Here is a 13,328-nt window from a genome sequence, read left to right on the forward strand (position 1 = left end):
ATTAAATACAACTTAGACAGATGTTTGTCTTAAGATAGTATTTATTTTTACCTGATGTGCATATAAATACTTAAACATTTTCAAATACAACCTTAAACAATCTTGGATGATGCAGAAGATGATGGACTTGATGGAGAGGATGGGACTGGTGTTGGACAGTCAGGGTCAGATACTACTGCTGGAGTCAGTTTCTTGAAGGAGGCATCAAGGGAGGGGTGTACAGAGCTTTCTTTGTCCCATCATAAATGGCCCCGTAGCATCTCAGGCCTTCGGTAACTGTGTGGTAAACTTCGGTGAATCTCTCTGTATCAGGATCTTGCTCCTCTAACTTTGCCATTCCTGCTTCAATGAGGGGAAAAGCATCAGTTAACTCTTTTGTAGAAAACTTTTTTAGTCCTGGAGTTTCTAGGCCCCTGTTTTCTTCCCTAAATGCTATCATCTGCTATTCTAGTTCCATAAGGTCTTCATTGGTTAGTTCTCTGCCATGGGAGTTGAGCAACTCTGATATCATTTTCACTGATGTCCAACTGTACTTGATTACCAATAGCCTTATGGCACCCCGTTTGTAAGTGTGAGTTGTACATAAGTCCGATGTTTGGAACTCGGGGACTTACTATAGTATACCATGGTAAGGCCTAGGACATACATACCATACATTTATAATACTTAATGCTACATTTATAAGCATTGATAAGCATGCATGCCACATAATAATGTATCCCTTTTCCTATATCCTGTAATAATGATTTAGAGATAGAGCCTTCTAATTTGCTTTGTTTTATATTATGATGTAGAACAGGTGTGCTAATTGGCATGCTTGGTTCACTTGCTATCTTGAAAACATATTGATTTAACTCATTTTTGCATCCTTAACATCTGGTAATGTCCTAATAATGGTGGTTAATGAATGACTAAATGAATTGGATAGCTGTACAAATAGAACTTAAAGAAGGCAATGAACTTCTGCCACTCAATGAGATATGTAGCATGGACAAAAAGGGATTAAAAAATGGATACATCTTCCTAATGAAATCAGTGGACAGACCCTGTCTGGAAACAAGTCTTTCCATTTGGGTGCTGTGGTATATCTTCTTTAACCCAGATTCACATGCGGCTTTAATCTGGCTCCTCTATGACTGGGACATGCTCCGGCCTTATTCCCTCCTAATTGGGGATCTCAGCAACTGGCTTTCCTTTCAAGTTTCTCCTTGTTTCTGGCCTTTGCTAAGTTCATCTGTTTGATGCATCCAACCCTTGAGTAGGTGAAGATCTTGATTTCTGCCAAGCATTTCTCTCCTAGAGAAGTAATAAATTAGGGACTAGGTTGAACATCAAGCTCAGTCCAAATTATTGATCAAAATATAGAATTCTCGGCTAGGAAGAGGTAACTACCAAATCATATGATGGAGCATGTATTCCAGTGTTGTGTGTGTTTTGCAGGCAGAATAGTCAAGGAAGCAACAATTAGTAGATGCCCAAGGCAAAATAGATATCTATTCATTTCAAAGACTAAAAACATCATTTTTCTTTTTTCCCCATTTTTGTGAAGGCAAGCTATATACACATAATTCAAAATTCTTGAAATATTAAGCAACATTTATTAACTTATCCTTTTACCAGTACTCTGACATTATTAAAATTATATTTTAAATGTGATTTCCTGAATACTAGTAAATAAAAGAATGCAACTTCAGGCCTAGAAGTGGTCAGTTTTAAGTGTATTACTCCAACATTTGATCAAAAGACAGCTATTTCATAAAGAACAACATTAAGGGCAAGAAGAGTAGTAATATTACGGGCAAGAAGTAATACTAAGGGCAAGAAGAGAAGTAATATTATGTTTAGGGATGAAGAATATGGCTGACATAAGTTTATATCCAGCTGTTGATAAAAGTCATGGATATAGGCAGTCCCTCATTTTTCACTTTGCATTGTGTTCTCTGCTCAGGTATTGATCATCATGCTGGAAAAGCTAAAACAAAGGCTCTCTTTCAGTCTTGGATATGAGAGGATGTTATAAGAACCCTGACTGCCAGAAACACAGAGATAATTGTGCCACTGTCTGTTATTACTGTGGGCAAGAAGGTAAGTATTGGGCAGGTGTCTCCTAATTCTCAATCATAGGAAGATCATGGATAATAGAAAGATATTCGCAATGCATTTACTCAACAAAACTTCATTGGAGACATTCTTACGTAACAAGCACTGTACTAAGCCCTGAGGTTTTGTAAAAAGACATGGTTCTTAGAGAAGGGAGGCAATTTAACACATAATTTAATAAGCATTTGGAAAGTGCAAGGATGTTGATCTGCATAGGATACCATCAGGTGACCAGAGCTGTAATTTGTGGGCTTACAAATTAGACAGACTTGAGGTTGATACTAGCTGTCTTGAGTCATGTAGATCTGGAAAAGTGATTAAACCATCTGGACTTCATTCTCCATCTGGGAGTAGAATCTGCCTCATAGACTTGTTGTGGAAATTAAATGAAATAATGTAAGTAAACAATACAATGCCTGGAGCAGAGCAGACACTCAATAAAATGGTAATAATTGGGGTTATTAGTGTATCTATAAACTATGTATTAGTAGTGTTAACCCTGGGCAAAATTTGAAAACTATCAAATAATGTTTCTCCTAAAAAGGAAAGATATGACCACTGGGTCATATCAAAATGGGTTTACTAACAAATCAGCCACAATTAACCACATTTCTTTTTGACACGGTTACCACCCCACTTGGTTACTGACATGTCAGATAAAAAGAGGTAAGTAGACATAGTGTTAGTGGGTTTTGGCAAGGCAGTCAGCAAAGTCTTTCATACCATTCCATTAGGAGTTTGGGGAAACTAGGTTAGGCTAGGTGACAGTACAATCAGGTGGGTTTTCATGTGGTTAATGGCTTTTACCAAAAGGTGATATAAATATGAAAAGAAGGATATAGGGAAATCAGTTTGCCCTACTAATTTAAAAATTTTGTGAACAAATTAGGAAAGAGCTTTAAGGGTAGTCTGGTAAAATATGGCTTCTCATCAGAAGAGATAAGTAATGTTTCATGATGAATTCAGAACCCAAAATGAACTCTCTCCACAGACCAGAAAAACAGGTCTGAGCTCCTTGCCGGTTTTTTACGTGCAATCTTTAAAATAGTTGTGATTATTGTAGCCTACATGGTCTGAATTCACAAAGAAAACAATCTTAAGTGCTCTACTCCAGACTAAAAGCAGGAAAAACATTAAACTATTCATTTAACAATATATTAGAGATGTATTCCATCTATAGAAAGAGAGACATAGTGCTTTAAATCATACAGTATGTCACTGTTATCGTAAGTATGCATATGATATAACAAGACTCTAATTCAGTTGTGGGTTTTTTTCCTGAAGTTGGAAACGGGGAGGCAGTCAGATAGACTCCTGCATGCACCCGACCGGGATTCACCCGGCACGCCCACCAGGGGGTGATGCTCTGCCCATCTGGGGCGTTGCTCTGTTGCAACCAGAGCCATTCTAGCAACTGAGGCAGAGGCCACAGAGCCATCCTCAGTGCCTGGGCCAACTTTGCTCCAATAGTGCCTTGGCTGCAGGAAGGGAAGAGAGAGACAGAGAGGAAGAAGAGGGGGAGGGGTGGAGTAGCAGATGGGCGCTTCTCCTGTGTGCCCTGGCCTGGAATCAAACCTGGGACTTCTGCACGCCAGGCCGATGCTCTACCACTGAGCCAACCGGCCAGGGCCTAACTCAGTTTCTTGATGTTACAATTTTTTTCATTTTGGTAGATAGCTGAAACTTTTGGTTTCAAAATGAACTTTCTCTCTGAATTATCTGATAAGTTTCCAAATTATACACAGATTTTGGCCTCAAGATTAAAATAAAAGTATTTCCCCTAAAGCAATTGGTCAGTCACACTTTCCCTTTAGTGTTTAATAAAACTGGCATGGGTGTTTGCATAGCATTATGCCCTAAGCCACAATTTATTTGGCTTCTGTTTTCATAGAGCCTTATAGGTTATGCTGAGTTGAAAATATGTTGTCTCAATAGAGGATATGGCATGTACTTAAAGTGGGGCAGATGCTTGTTACAATCCTATTCCTCGGAACTTCAATAACAGCCTTTCCTGCCTGACTGGTGGTGGTGCAGTGGATAGAGCATCAACCTGGAACACTGCGGTCCCAGGTTCGAAACCCCAAGGTCACTGGCTTAAACACAGGCTCATCTGGCTTGAGCACAAGCTCACCAGCATAAGTGCGGAGTCGCCAGCTTGAGCACAGGATCATCAACATGATCCCATGGTCGCTGGCTTGTGCCCAAAGGTTGCTGGCTTGAAGCCGAAGGTTGCTGGCTTGAGCTCAAGGTCACTAGCTTGAGCAAGGCGCCACTGGCTTGACTGAAGCCCCTCAGTCCAGAACCATATGAGATGCAATCAGTGAACAACTAAAGTGATGCTAACTACAAGTTGATGCTTCTCATCTCCCCCTACCCTCTTGCTTAAAAAACAAAACCAGCCTTTCCAGATATGAAAAGCCAAGTGAATCTATACAATAATCTATGAATAACCAATCAACAGGATCATACTTCTGGAATACATTAGTCCCTCTGTGCATTGGGGGTTAATTTTATAAAAGAAAGTAACTGTTGAAGAAGTGACCCAGTGCCTCATTGGCCAGTGCCAGTGGTGATCAGCTTTGATGTGCTCACACAAAACCTCTACTGGGTGGACTAGTGTCCCCCTAAAAGTCGTATCTTTCTCAGAATCTCAGAATGTGACCTTATCGGGAAAAAGCATCTTTACAGATATAATTAGTTAAGAGAAAGTCCTTTTGGAGGAGGGTGAGCTCTAAATCCAACTAACTGATGTCCCTGTAAGAAGAGAAGAGACACAGACATGCACACAGAGGGAAGGTGATGTGAAGACCTGGAGACACACAGGGAGAGCACCACGTGGTGACAGAGGCAGAGAGTGGAGTGATGCACCTATAAGCCAGGGAACACCAAGGATCATTTGCAGTACCGGAAACTAGGAGTGGAGTAAATTCTCCCCTCCCGGCCCTGGAGCGAGCATGGTCCAGTCACAACCTTAATCTGTCACTTTTTTTTTTTTTCCTGTATTTTTCTGAAGCCAGAAACGGGGAGAGACAGTCAGACAGACTCCTGCATGCGCCCGACCAGGATCCACCCTGCACGCCCACCAGGGGCAATGCTCTGCCCCTCCAGGGCATCCCTCTGTCACGACCAGAGCCACTCCAGCGCCTGGGGCAGAGGCTGAGGAGCCATCCCCAGTGCCCAGGCCATCTTTGCTCCAGTGGAGCCTCGGCTGCGGGAGGGGAAGAGAGAGACAGAGAGGAAGGAGAGGGGGAGGGGTGGAGAAGCAGATGGGCGCTTCTCCTGTGTGCCCTGGCCGGGAATCGAACCCGGGACTTCTGCACGCCAGGCCGACGCTCTACCACTGAGCCAACCGGCCAGGGCCAATCTCTCACTTTTATCCTCCAGAACTGTGAATTTAATGCTACTTATTCTCAGCTTGGACATGTCTTCCTAGGAGGCCTTTCTTGCCCCTCCTAAGTGCTCCCTGTGCACACTGTGCTTGCACATTGCTCATCCCTCTGTGTTGCACTTGCTTGTTCGTGTTGCAAACGGGACTTTTACTCTTCAATACTCAGGTCCAAGAAATGTCACAGTCCATTATTTCTAAAATTAAAAATAAATGTGCTCCTCATTCCATTCTCTTGAATCATAAAAATTCAATCTTTGGGCTTCCTCCCTGTCCCACAATCCCTTGAGATGGCCCAAGAGTTGTGAGTTCATGTAACATCAGACAGCGGGTTCTCCAGCTGCATGAAGCTGCAGCTGCATGCTGGCCTGCTGGGTACTGGGTGTCTGGTGAGCTCAGGGACAACACCCCACCCAGCAGTCCTCTCCACCAGCTGCAGGAGGACGCAGAGACCTCACAGCCACTCAGAGTTTCAACATGGACTGGCCAGTCTTGGTTGACTCCGCACTAAGGAAGAGATTCACCCCACTTTATATAATAACCCCTCAAACTTATTACTTTCATTTACATGTAGGGAAACCTCCACTCCTCGTTCCCCATGCACACACGCACACATCCACCCCCCCACACACACACACACATATATTTTCATAGGAAGATTTGTACAGTAGCCAAAAAGTAGTCCATTTATAGATTAATATATAAACAAAATGTGGTATATACATACAATAGGATATTATTCAGTCTTTTAAAAAAGAAGAAAATTCTGACATATGCTAGAAAATGCATAAACCTTGAAGATATTATGCAAATTAAAATAAACTAGTCACAAAAGGACAAACTCTATATGATTCCATTTATTGGAGGTACTTTGAATAGTCAAATTAAGACACAAAATAGAATGGTGGCTTCCAGGGACTGGGGGAAGGGAGGATGAGGAGTTTTTGTTTAATGGATTCAAATTTTCTTTTTTTTCTTTTTAGATTTTTATTTATTGATTTTAGAGAGAGAGAGAGAGAGAGGGCAGGAGGAGCGGGAAGCATCAACTCGTGGTAGTAGCTGCTCTGCTGCTCGTATGTGCCTTGACTGGGCAAGCTTGGGCTTTCGAACCGGCAACCTTGGCGTTCCAGGTTGGCGCTTTATCCACTGTGCCACCACAGGCCAGGCTAATGGATTCAAATTTTTCATTTGGAAGATGAAAGAGTTCTGGAGATAGACAGTGGTGATGACTGAACAACAGTGTGATTATACTTAATGCTACTGAGCTGTATACACTTAGAAATGGTTAAGATGGTAAATTTGTTAAGTATATTTTACCACAAACTATAAAACGCTAAAAAAGCCCATCCGAACAAGGTAGTCTGACTTTTAGTCAGTTTTATTATTTTCAAATTCTCTGAAAGCAATATACCTTATTCTTACCTAGACTCAGGGCAAACCTCACTCATACCCACACCTTGGTGTTCTCTTGCACTTTGGACAAGTTACTTAACTGTTTAGGGTCTCAATTTCCTTATTTGCAACATGAAGATAATAACTTCTTCCAGAAGTTGCTGAAAGACCTAAATAACCGCCCTTGGCACACACACATGTGCAGCAGTGCTACTGTTGTATTTATATTTAAATGACTTCATGTGCCATGACATCAGTTAAACCAGGAAGGTGGTAGAGATCATGTTGGCAGAACCAGAACCCAGAGCACAATAAATAGGTCCTTTATTAGGAGAGAATTCTGACACTGTGTGAACAAGTACAGTGTGCAGTTTTATTGTTTTTATTTTTTTTAGGCAAGAGGAGGGGAGATAGTGAGGCAGACTTCCACATACGCCCTGACTGGGATCTACCTGGCAACCCTGTCTGGGGCCGATCGTCAAGTACTGAGCTATTTTTAGCACCTAAGGCTGAGGCGGAGACCAACTGAGCTGTCCTCAGTGCCCAGGGCTATGCTGGAACCAACTGAGCCACTGGCTACTGAATGGGAAGAGGGAGAGAAGGGGGGGGAAAGAGGGGGGAAGCTGATGGTCGCTTCTCCTGTGTGCCCTGACTGGGACTTGAACCCAGGACTTCCATATGTCAGGCCAACGCTCTATCCACTGAGCCACCAGTCAGGGCTTGCAGTATGCAGTTTTGACCTACAGTTTCCCTTTGGTGAAGGTGAGATCCAATGAGTGTCCAGGCCCATCTCACTGCTTCTGCTGCCACTGTGCCCAAGCAAGCATCCTGCCCATCCTTGAAATGAATAGGAGTCAGCCTAGCAAATTTAAAGTGCTCCTTTTGGCTAAATAGCATTGCAAGGGTAAAGTGAGGCACCAGTCCTAGCAACATTATCAGTGTCTCCTTAATCTGTTTACATTTCTCTTGGCAACACTTGGGGAATTAGAAGAGAACATGGAGAGATAGCAACAATGTTTAGCTATCATTAGGGCTTCCTTTCTTGTAAAGTTATAATGATAGTTTTTAGAATACTTCTCTGTGAAATTGATTAATTCTGAGAGACAGCTTCTGCTTCTGCAGAATGAAGGAAGTCATTCTTGTTCCTGCAGAAACAGGATATCACTGACCACATCTGACATGACACCACTGGGAGGAAACCCAGTGTGTTTGTAAGTGCATGAGACCAGCTGCTGTTACAAGAGTTTAAAAAAAAACAGGAGAGGATAGAAAGGCCAGTATAGTGTACAGAGCACATACCACACGAAATAATTACTGCAGTGTTTTCAGTTCAAAATCAGGATGAGAAACTTAATATACTTTTGATTTTATTGTTTTTATTAATTATGGAAAACAAATTTTCCCCTTCACAGACTAATAGGCAGGCCATGTCAAACATGTTTTATTATAAATGAAAACTACTGATGGGAATTCTGAGATCCAGTGGCAGTAACGTCATCAGAATTAAGTAGGAAAAATACTTTTTTCTAAAGAGTGAATTCAAAAAAAAATTGAGCCCTATTTTTTTCAAAGGAAGTAAAAACAAGTGGTATAAAGAAAATGATCTTCGGGGTGTTTTTTGGCACACCATAAACAAGCACCCACAGTGAATCTCAGCAGAAGCTTTTGAATGGAAGAGGATTTTAAAAGGCTGCCATTTGAGTGACAAAATGAGTTTTCAGTATGACCACTCACTACCACCAGCACTGCTAACTACCACCACCACTAACTACCACAACCACCATGTCTCTTTTCCTGGATCTTGGTACAAATGTAGACAGGAACGTTTTGAAGTGTAACTCACGTTTGAAGAAGAAACGAATCATATAACCTTAATTAGGCATAGAATTCTTATTGATAAGACGAAGGGAGAAAGTAAATAGACAGGAAAAGAGGGAGGGAGGGAGGAAGAGGAAAAGGGAAGAAGAGAGAGACTGAGTTAAATATCTTTTCAATTGCAGTTTAAGAGCTGCAAAGTCAGCATCACCTGGGACCTGATGGAAATGTAGATGCAGCTCTCTCCTCCTTCCCCAGACTTGTGGAATCAGAATCTGCGTTTTCTAAGAACCTCCAGATGGTTTGCAGTGCATTAGAGCGAGTAGCACTGTGCCAGAACCATGCCAAGCCCAGACAGTGGCAGGGCCTCAGCCACACTCTCCTTCCCACTGGGATCTGGTGCTCCAGCTAAAGAAAGCGCAACAGCCCAGGCTGGATGCCAGATCCCGAAGCAAGGTGACTACCAGAGCTGAGAGAGGGCCGGGGCACAGGGCACAGGGCACAGGATAGACTATGTCTGTGGCCACATGGAAGACACAGGCCAAGGGACTGAGGCTTGTGCCCTGGGGATGAGGCTGGAAACCAATCCCAAATCCTTCCCACTCAAAGACTCTATGTGGTTAAAAATCACCTCTGGAAGCCAAAGAGCTGAGTGATACATTCCCTGTGTGTCTGCCTGGCTATCACGGGAGCCATTTTGTTGTGATTTCTGTCCCTCTCACACAAAAGGGCTTTAAAACTAAGGTTACTTTGAAAGCGTCAGGTAAAACTTTTTAAATTAAAGCCAGTTGACAAAGGCAGCTTTGCTGAAGCAAGAGAGAATTTAGAAAGCAGTGCATTAGTGGGCTCTTGACTACTTAGGAAACAGATTGTCACTGAAGAATTATCAAAGATGGAGACACTGCTGTTTATTTCGAGGAACATGTTTACCAACAAACCTCAAAATCAGGAAAGCCCATTAGTGAATGCTCTCTCCAGCAAACCAGATAAGGGAGATGTCAATAAGAACAAACAAGCCCTGCTGGGTAGCTCATTTGATTAGAGCATCATCCCACACACCATTGTTGTAGGTTCAATCCCTGGTCAGGGCACATAGAAGAAACAACCAATGAATGCATAAATAAGTGGGACAACAGAGAGATGTTTCTCTCTCTCTCTCTCTCCCTCTCTCTCTCTCTCTCTCTCCCTCCTTCCTAACTCTCTAAAATCAATTTTTTTAGAAAAATTAAACAAGAACAAACAAATAAGCCCTCCCTCCTGACAAAACAGAATGTCATTGTACTGATAATCAACACATGAAAAGGGAAATACTGTATAGTGGTCAGTGACTTAAATGATATTTAAGCAGATAAATCCTCGTTCCAGCAATTTTGACATAGCCAAAATAGATAAAATTCTGTTAGAAAAGGATTTATTCTACAGAAAATATAAAACCCTCCCTCTCCTGGGGGGATCTTGGAGCTTCTCACCAGAACACCATGTGGTCAAGAATCTTCCAGGCTGGGCTGAGTTCAGCTCCATTGCTAGAGTAACCAAACCTGCTGAATGGAACATCCTTTGTTTGTCTTAATCCAAGGACAGATTTCTCTCCTCTCTCTCTCTCTCTCTTTTTTTTTTTTTTTTTTTTTTTTTTTTTTTTTTTGTGACAGAGATAGAGAGAGAGACAAAGAGAAGAACAAATAGGGACAGACAGTAAGGGAGAGAGATGAGAAGCATCAATTCTTCATTGTGGCACCTTAGTTGTTTATTGATTGCTTTCTCATATGTGCCTTGACCAGGGGGAGACGGGGGTTACAGCAGTGCGAGTGACTCCTTGTTCAATCCAGCAACCTTGGGCTCAAGCCAGTGACCTTGGTCTTCAAGCCAGCAACCATGGGGTTCTGTCTGTGATCCCACGCTCAATCCAGCAGCCCTGCGCTCAAGCTGGTGAGCCTGTGCTCAAGCCAGATAAGCCTGCACTCAAGCCCATGATCTCAGAGTTTTGAACCTGGGTCCTCTGTGTCCCAGTCCAATGCTCTATCCACTCTGCCAGTACCTGATCAGGCCAGATTTTTCTTTATAGTTAGGGAAAAATGGTTTTAAATAAGATTGTTATACAGAGGATAGAGTGGTGAGGATCTTAGAGAAAGATCCCTTCCAATAACGAGAGTACACCACAAGTTCTTGGAACCTGTCCCTCCCTGCATATTTGGCATTAACCAGTTTTTTGTCCTTGTCTAGACAAATGCTATGGGCTGGGTAAACAGCGAATTACTACATAAAGCATCTATTCATCCAGAATAAAACTGTGTCAATGTGCAGACTTTTAAGATCCAAGAGGGTCCTTAGTTCAGAGAAAGAACTATTTCCAGTTACGTTGGTTTTAAGTTAATATTTACTTATTAACATTATAAAATTTAAAACCTAATTTCCTTACATTTTAAGTGCACTTAAATGCAAGTCATGTTATTCTATTTAATATTCTAATAAAGTGTGAATTATTTTACTTATTTTTTTTACTAATATTTAATTAACTCAAGCTAAACAGACTAAATTCTTTTTAATAATAATTCCCATTTATAAACTTAATTACTCAAGTTATTTAGTCACTTTCTTAAATATTTTAATTATATTTTACATATTTACTCTTCTCTTTTAAGACTTCAAGTGCTTGCCTGACCAGGCAGTGGCGCAGTGGATAGAGCATTGGACTGGGATGCAGAGGACACCAGGTTCAAGACCCCGAGGTCTCCAGATTGAGCACGGGCTCATCTGGTTTGAGCAAAAAGCCCACCAGCTTGAACCCAAGGTTGCTGGCTCCAGCAAGGGGTTACTCAGTCTGCTGGAGGCCCGCGGTCAAGGCACATATGAGAAAGCAATCAATGAACAACTAAGGTGTTGCAACGTGCAATGAAAAACTAATGATTGATGCTTCTCATCTCTCTCCGTTCCTGTCTGTCTGTCCCTGTCTATCCCTCTCTCTCTCTGAAAAAAAAAAAAAATACTTCAAGTGCTTGACAAGGTTAACTAAATGATCTTTACAAGCAAAACAATTCCATAAACTAATAAATTTAATACAGAGTTATATAGTGAATCTTAAGTTATACCAAAAATATAAGAACCATTCATGAAATTAGCTAAATTTTCATGGTTATTAATTTAAAATTTTAAGTCTGAAATCAATGTTGGTAATGCTAAAAGCACATGGGTAATCTGTTAGATTCTCTTAAGCATTACAGTTTAATAAATACAACAGATTATCACAGTGATCACTTACTCCTATACTTTACTCAAAAGTATTATTTGTGGGACGGTTAATTTTATTATATCTAAATTTAATTCTAAATTTCATAGGGCTGGAAAGACATTTATCTGGAAAGCAATGAAGTTGTCACATCCCAGTCAAGTTGAGATGACTGTGCTGACCACAAGACCCTGAGACTGTTGCTTATCAGCTAGAGGTTCTGGGCAGGGACGTAACCCTGAGGGTACATACTTGCAAAGGGGAGAGCTGTGACAAGAGAGAATTCTAATATTTGTTTCCTAGGTTTTTTAACCTTTCTTTTTTTTCTTCAGCTTTATTTTTTTCATAATTGAAGCCCGATTTTGATAGATGGAATTCTACAAACCACCTCCCCCCATTATTTTTTATTTTATTTTATTTTTTCCTTTTCTGAAGCTGGAAACGGGGAGAGACAGTCAGACAGACTCCCGCATGCGCCCGACCGGGATCCACCCGGCACGCCCACCAGGGGCGACGCTCTGCCCACCAGGGGGCGATGCTCTGCCCCTCTGGGGCGTCGCTCTACCGCGACCAGAGCCACTCTAGCGCCTGGGGCAGAGGCCAAGGAGCCATCCCCAGCGCCCGGGCCATCTTTGCTCCAATGGAGCCTTGGCTGCGGGAGAGGAAGAGAGAGACAGAGAGGAAGGAGGGGGGGTGGAGAAGCAAATGGGCGCTTCTCCTATGTGCCCTGGCCAGGAATCGAACCGGGGTCCCCTGCACGCCAGGCCAACACTCTACCGCTGAGCCAACCGGCCAGGGCCCATCCCCCCCATTATTGTCTGACTGAATTAAACTGATTCTTTTGTTACATGATTGTGTATGCACCTTTTTAGACCTTTCTCAGACAATAGCTCTCCAGTCCTCTGAATGTCATCTCAGATCATAAATTTCTCTCAATCTGCTGCATGGCTTTGTGGCTGCAGATCTAAAAATTATATTCAGGAAATGTTACACTAATCATTAGTATACGCTAAATCAAATCTCTGAGTACCTACAAATAGCTTATTAGAGAGATTAAGAGATTTTACCTACACCATTTACTAACTATATGACCTTGAGCTGTGTCACATGATGGATTGACAAACATATTAACAAATGGATATTCAAAACCCCTATACATATACATGACATACAAAATTGGGACTACACTGAAAATATTTTAAAAATGTACTTTTCTCAGCTGTTACGCCATCAATATTTTTTCATGTAATTAAATATTCTTCAGAAATGACTTGGGAATTCCATTTCTGAAATGGAGGAAGACTTTTCTCCGTGGACCCACTCCCCAGCAAAACAGCCACATCTTGTGAAAATTATAAAACAAACAACCATTTAAAGTCTTTGGGTCTGACTAGTGGTGGTGCGGTGGATAAA

At 41.8% G+C, this 13,328-nt stretch overlaps 1 long non-coding RNA gene across 1 annotated transcript in view; it reads right to left on the minus strand.

Annotated features, from left to right (window-relative positions):
• Positions 1 to 61: 61 nt before the first annotated feature.
• The window catches only part of LOC136401169 (uncharacterized), an 89,271-nt gene continuing 76,004 nt past the window's right edge, over positions 62 to 13,328 (minus strand). The window contains exon 3 of the long non-coding RNA XR_010750482.1: positions 62 to 339. This is a non-coding gene — a long non-coding RNA (uncharacterized lncRNA). The remainder of the gene's footprint in view (positions 340 to 13,328) is intronic.

This window comes from Saccopteryx leptura, chromosome 3, assembly GCF_036850995.1.
Source record: "Saccopteryx leptura isolate mSacLep1 chromosome 3, mSacLep1_pri_phased_curated, whole genome shotgun sequence".
Lineage (NCBI taxonomy): Eukaryota > Metazoa > Chordata > Mammalia > Chiroptera > Emballonuridae > Saccopteryx > Saccopteryx leptura.